Source organism: Triturus cristatus, chromosome 4_1 (genome assembly GCF_964204655.1).
Source record: "Triturus cristatus chromosome 4_1, aTriCri1.1, whole genome shotgun sequence".
NCBI lineage: Eukaryota > Metazoa > Chordata > Amphibia > Caudata > Salamandridae > Triturus > Triturus cristatus.
The window spans coordinates 74,244,429-74,251,401 of NC_140585.1; positions in this window are offsets into that span (position 1 = coordinate 74,244,429).

A 6,973-nucleotide genomic window follows, 5' to 3' on the forward strand; every position below is an offset into this window, starting at 1 on the left:
CTGCACCTGAATCCCGTGGGCCTCCCACTTCCTAACCTTTGGTAGTATAGTGTAGCCCCAGCGATTCCATAGGCCTAGGCCTATCCTATTTCCGTGACAGTGGTCCTTATACCACTTACTTAGTATATGGTTTGCGTGGCCCCTAGGGCCTAACTGTATTACTTACCTGTGTGACTTAATGTATGCATAAATAAGACTGTGTTGTACTTACCTCTAATCTCATAAAGAGTGCTGAGGGTTTGTCTAGAATAAATACACTTTATTTTATATATATATCTGTTGTGGTGTCCTTTCATTTGGTATTCAAGGGATTATATATGGTATCACAGCTGGCTTCACATGCCATTCAGAGTTTAGCCTAAGACTGCTCTTGTCCATGCTACCACTAGGATAGCTGGTCTATAAGGTTGACTTTACAACCAATCACCATAAGGGTATTTGGACTGATATAAGGTGTACACTAGAACTAGTGACATCATACATCAGGCCAACTTCTCACACCCACTACCCTACTACCCTATTACCCCCTACCCCTCTACTACCCCTCTACCCCTCTACCCCACCCCTCTACTACCCCTCTACCTTACTATCCTTCTATCCCTCTATTACCCCATTATCCTACTACCCCTCTACTATCCCACTACCCTACTACCCCTCTACTATCCCACTACCCTACTACCCTATTACCCCTCTAATACCCCACTGCCCTACTACCTTACTACCCCTCTACTACCCCACTACCCTACTACCCCACTACCCTACTACCCCTCTATCCCTCTAATACCCCTCTACCCCACCCCACTACTAACCCACTACTCTACTACCCCTCTACTACCCCACTACCCCTCTACTACCCAACTCCCCTACTACCCTACTACCCCACTACCCCACTCTCCCACTACCCCTCTCCTATGCCACTACCCCACTACCCCTCTACTACTCTGCTACCCCTCTACTACCCCACTACCCTACTACCTCTCTACTACCCCACTCTCCCCTACTACCCCACTATCCCCCGACTACCCCACTACCCTATTATCTTACTACCCCTCTACCCCCTACCCCTCTACCCCACCCCTCTACCACCCCACTACCCTATTACCCCTCTACTACCCCACTACCCTACTACCCCTCTACTACCCCACTATTCCACTACCCGTTTACTACCCCACTACCCCTCTACTACCCCTCTACTACCCCTCTACTACCCCACTACCCCTCTACTACCCCACTACCCCACTACCCTACTACCCCACTACCCCCTACTATTCCTACTACCCTACTACCCCACTACCCTACTACCCCTACTCCTCTGCTACCCCTCTACTCCTCTACCCCACCCCTCTACTACCCCTCTACCCTACTATCTTACTACCCCTCTGCTACCCGACTACCCTACTACCCTACTAGCCCTCTACTACCCTACTATCCCTCTACTACCCCACTACCCTACTACCCCACTGCCCTACTACCCTACTACCCCTCTACTACCCCACTACCCTACTACCCTACTACCCCTCTACTACCCCTCTACTACCCCGCTATCCCTCTACTACCCCACTACCCCTCTACTACCCCACTACCCTACTACCCCTTTACTACCTCACTATCCTACTACCCCTCTACTATCCTACTACCCCACTACCCCCTACTACCCTACTACCCCTCTACTATCCCACTACCCCTCTACTACCCCTCTACTACCCCATTACTACCCCTCTACTGCCCTACTACCCCTCTACTATCCCTCAACTACCCCACTACTACCCCAATACTACCCCTCTACTATCCCTCTACTACCCCTCTACAACCCCACTACCCCACTACCCTACTACCCCTCTACTACCCCACTATCCTACTACCCCTCTACTACCCCACTGCCCTACTATCCTACTACCCCTCAACTACCCCACTATCCTACTACACCTCTACTACCCTCTTACCCCTCTATTACCCTACTACCCCTCTACTACCCCACTACCCCTCTACTACCCCTCCACTACCCCACTACCACTCTACTACCCTACTATCCCTCTACTACCCCACTACCCCACTACCCTACTACCCCACTACCCTACTACCCCCCTTCTACCCCACTACCCCTACTACGCTGCTACCCCTCTGCTACCCCACTACCCCTCTACTACCCCACTACCCCCACTACCCTACTACCCCTTTACTACCCCACTACTACCCCATTACACCACTACCCCTCTACTACCCCACTAACCCACTACCCCTCTACTACCCCACTACGCCACTATTACCCCTCTACTGCCCTACTACCCCACTACCCCACTACCCCTCTACTACCCCACTACCCTACTACCCCTCTACTACCCCACTACCTTACTACCCTACTACCCCACTACCCTACTACCTTGCTACCCCCCTACCCCTCTACTACCTCACTACCCCCTACTACCCTACTAACCTACTACCCCACTACCCTACTATCCTACTACCCCACTACCCCACTACCCTACTACCCCTCTACTCCTCTACCCCTCTACCCCACCCCTCTATTACCCCACTACCCTACTACCCTACTACCCCTCTACTACCCCACTACCCTACTATCCCTCTACTACCCCACTACCCCATTACCCCTCTACTACCCCACTACTCTACTACCCCTCTACTACCCCACTACTCCCTACCCCCTACCCCCTACTACCCTACTACCCTACTACCCCACTACCCTATTACCCCTCTACCCCTCTACTACCCCTCTACCCCTCTACCCCACCCCTCTACTACCCCTCTACCCTAGTATCTACTATCAGTAGAGGGGTAGTAGGGTAGTGGGGTAGTAGAGTGATAGTACCTCTACTACCCCACTATCCTACTACCCCTCTACTACCCCATAGCCCTACTATCCTACTACCCCTCAACTACCCCACTATCCTACTACACCTCTACTACCCTCTTACCCCTCTATTACCCTAGTACCCCTCTACTACCCCACTACCCCTCTACTACCCCTCCACTACCCCACTACCACTCTACTACCCCACTATCCCTCTACTACCCCACTACCCCACTACCCTACTACCCCACTACCCTACTACCCCCCTTCTACCCCACTACCCCTACTACCCTACTACCCTACTACCCTACTACGCTGCTACCCCTCTGCTACCCCACTACCCCTCTACTACCCCACTACCCCACTACCCCCACTACCCTACTACCCCTTTACTACCCCACTACTACCCCATTACACCACTACCCCTCTACTACCCCACTAACCCACTACCCCTCTACTACCCCACTACGCCACTATTACCCCTCTACTGCCCTACTACCCCACTTCCCCACTACCCCTCTACTACCCCACTACCCTACTACCCCTCTACTACCCCACTACCCTACTATCCCTCTACTAACCCACTACCCCATTACCCCTCTACTACCCCACTACTGCACTACCCCTCTACTACCCCACTACTCCCTACCCCCTACCCCTACTACCCTACTACCCTACTACCCCACTACCCTACTACCCCTCTACCCCTCTACTACCCCTCTACCCCTCTACCCCACCCCTCTACTACCCCTCTACCCTAGTATCCTACTATCAGTAGAGGGGTAGTAGGGTAGTAGGGTAGTGGGGTAGTAGAGTGATAGTAGGATACTAGGGTAGAGGGGTAGAAGGGTAGTAGAGGGGTAGTGGGGTAGTGGGGTAGTAGGGCATTTATATGCATATGCATTTATATATGTTTGTGTATATACATACATGTATAAACATATATATACATCGGATTATCTATATAAATTCAAATATAAATGCATCCATACATTTACATATACATATATGCATACATATGCATGTTATGTACATGAAAGTTTGAAAAACACTAATACAAGCAAAGCTAAAAAGCAACCTAATTACAAACAGATTTGCTTTAACTTAAACGAGGGCGAGACCTGTTGCATTTTCAATGCTTGTTATCTTTTTTTTATAGCTTTAAAAAGACACAAAAAGCTCCTCTAACTCGAGGCCGGATCCGGGGATTGAAGGGCTCTCCTCTGCTTTGCTTGTAGTCACGTTGATTGTTCAGCCGCACCCACTTCCTTCGGTTTAGCTTGACCGCTTGCTGTTCTTCCCCACCTTGGACCCTCAGGGTTCACGTCTTGCCCTCTCTAGGGTCTGACTTCACAATCAGTAAACCCGCTGACCTGAAGAGAGTCCCCTGTCCGCCCTTCCCGGTCAGAACCATAACCGGATCTATCGATAGATTTTTTTTGCTTTTTGCCAAAAAGAGGTTCATCTAAGTACCTGGGTCTTTGGAAAACGTGACTAACCCCAGATGTTCGCAAGCCCTTTGATATGGCCATTTAAATGTCCTGGGAACATGTGGGGCTGGTTAAGTAATAGAGGCGCAGCTGCTGACACGTTCTTACACATTGTTACATTAATAGCCCCCCCCCCCCTTTTACTCTGGACTTTCTAAGCCCTCCTTTGCTGCCACTCACGCGCACACAGTGGATTCAAGCAGTGTCCTCTCGACACGTGTTCCGGTATGCCTGTACACTGCATGATGTCATGCTACGGTGAAGCATGCATTCATGTATTTATACGGAGTAAGGGTTTAGAGCATCCGTCACAACACACAGGGGATGAACACAGCTGTAGAAGGAGGTGACTAGCTAGAGGAACTTGAAAGGCATGTAGAGGCCCGCTTGTGACATGCTTCCACCATCTCAAAGGCCTCCTCATGTATGTACACAATTACAAGACTCATCTCTAATCAAAAGAACACGAGACTTGTGGAATGTTGTAAGGAAAACATATACTTCCCAAGCTGCCTCTTTTATGACGGCTCTCCGTTTTGCAGTGCTGTGTCACAGGACAGCTGTTCGAGTAAGGTTAGGCACAATGTTTGCATTAAACGCCTGCACGGCGGGCGGGACTACAGCCTCCCAAGGCCTCATAAAACACTGGACATCCATGAGGCTGTGGAACTGTTGTGTCTCTTCTTTCATCGGTTGTACTATTCTAAATCTATTTAAATCAAATTCCATGCAATGATATGTCACCACTTCCAACTTTGCAATCCCCCAAATTCCAGTGTTTCTGCCCCAGGACCAATATTTCTGACCAGTCACAACTAATGTTGACAGCACCACACCCACAACAGACGGAAGGACCTTTAAACAATCTCTTCAGAGTGACCCCCGTTTCTTCTATCAATTCCACCCCCTCTACCTACGACAGGATTGTTCCATCGATATAGCCATAAAATAATAAAAAGAATGTACTTTTATAGACTCTCCGAAGCTCCTTCTTATGAGGAGTAAACAAGAAGGGGTGAACACACTTCAATAATTCTACAGATGTTAGAATGAAGCAGAGGGTTGGAACTCTTCGGAATACCCCCTGACGTTACTTGGTGGACAGCTGATTTTGTTAATCTTTTAAAGTGCATCGGAAAAGCTTTGGAAGGGACTGTCCAGAGGTAGGATCTCTTTCACTGACGCTCTAGTCTCAAGAATATATAAAACCCAATATTTGTTTGAAGCGGAGCATCCTTTCCTAATCCCGGATTGAAAGGGCCCCAAAATGTTTTAGCCGGTCAATCCAATCCACGCCGCAGAAGCAGGTATGCAATGCCTTAGAATCAGTGGCCACAAAAGCAGCTAGTTTGTATGTACTGGGAATCTTACAAAGAGGGCCAGGGATACTGACCCAGTCCAGAGACAGACAAATTCATAGTGCGAGGATCCTGGGAAGGATAAGTTATAATTCAATTCAATTCAACTAACTTTATTCGGTTTCATGAGATAAAACCATAAAAGCACAAGATAAAATACATACAATCCAGACGGTAACATACCTGGTTTAACAAATTATATACAATGTAAAAATATATGTAAAAATATATGCAATTTAAAGATATATGATTACCAAATCTCCACAAACACACACAAAGTACCTTCTAAACAAAACATTCCAGATGGTACGATAAGATCTTGCGCTTGATCAAGTTAATAGTTAAACAGGCTAGTGGAGCAAGGAAAAGTGCATAGTGCCGCGAATAGTGACAAGGATCAGGCAGGTTAGTCACAACTCGCCCTAAGCCTGATTGCGGATTTTAAAAAGTTGAGCACATAAAAAACAGTGTTACCCGTCAACATTTGAAGAAATTTAAAAGCGGGCTGTACTTGTCTAAAATTGGCCTGTTTCAAAATAGGGATTTAAAAAGATTTTCTAGGTGTATCATAAAATGGGCAAAACATTATGAACTGAACCGTGTCCTGCAGAGATGTATCATCGCAGCCGCAGGACGAAAGAGTTTGCTCTTTGTCCTGACCTCTAGGATGGGCAAGAAGAAGATCGAAAAGATCAAACCGGAATCTGGTCAGAAGAAAATGGTTGTATGAGTTTGTGAAACCCAGCAAGTACGGCTCCACCAACAAGTTAGTCCTTAACATGATGAAGCAACGTACGCTGGGCTTCAGAAGCTCCTTCTCCTCCCTTGCCATGGACTGGAGTGCAAGGAAGGCCGTCTTGATAAGGGCTAGATCTGTCTAATACGTCTTATCCGGGTTGGAGAAAAGGTCTCCTCATCCCACACTCGTGTGGCTCCTTTCTACTTATTTGAGCCATTGTACCCTGGATGCGTGATCGGCGGGCTAGACAATCTTTTAGAATTGATTTATTTAGGTAGGTCCCCTTCCCAGCCCAAATTTTTAGCCAGAGAGACACCGGGCGAAAAGCTGGGTAAGTTATAAGATCTGGTCCCTCTTACCACAGATGGCAAAACAGCAGGTCGGATGCTCTGCACCGTTTCTATATCCATGAAGTTCCTAATATCATAGAATCCAAGCTTCCCAATGCACACATGGTTTATATCATGGATATATCCTGCCTGAGATACCAGCCTCTTTCATTTCACACCCATTAGGTCCAATTCAGGAAGAAAATGTAAATTACTGGCTGATATCCATACCTCCACCTGAACTTACC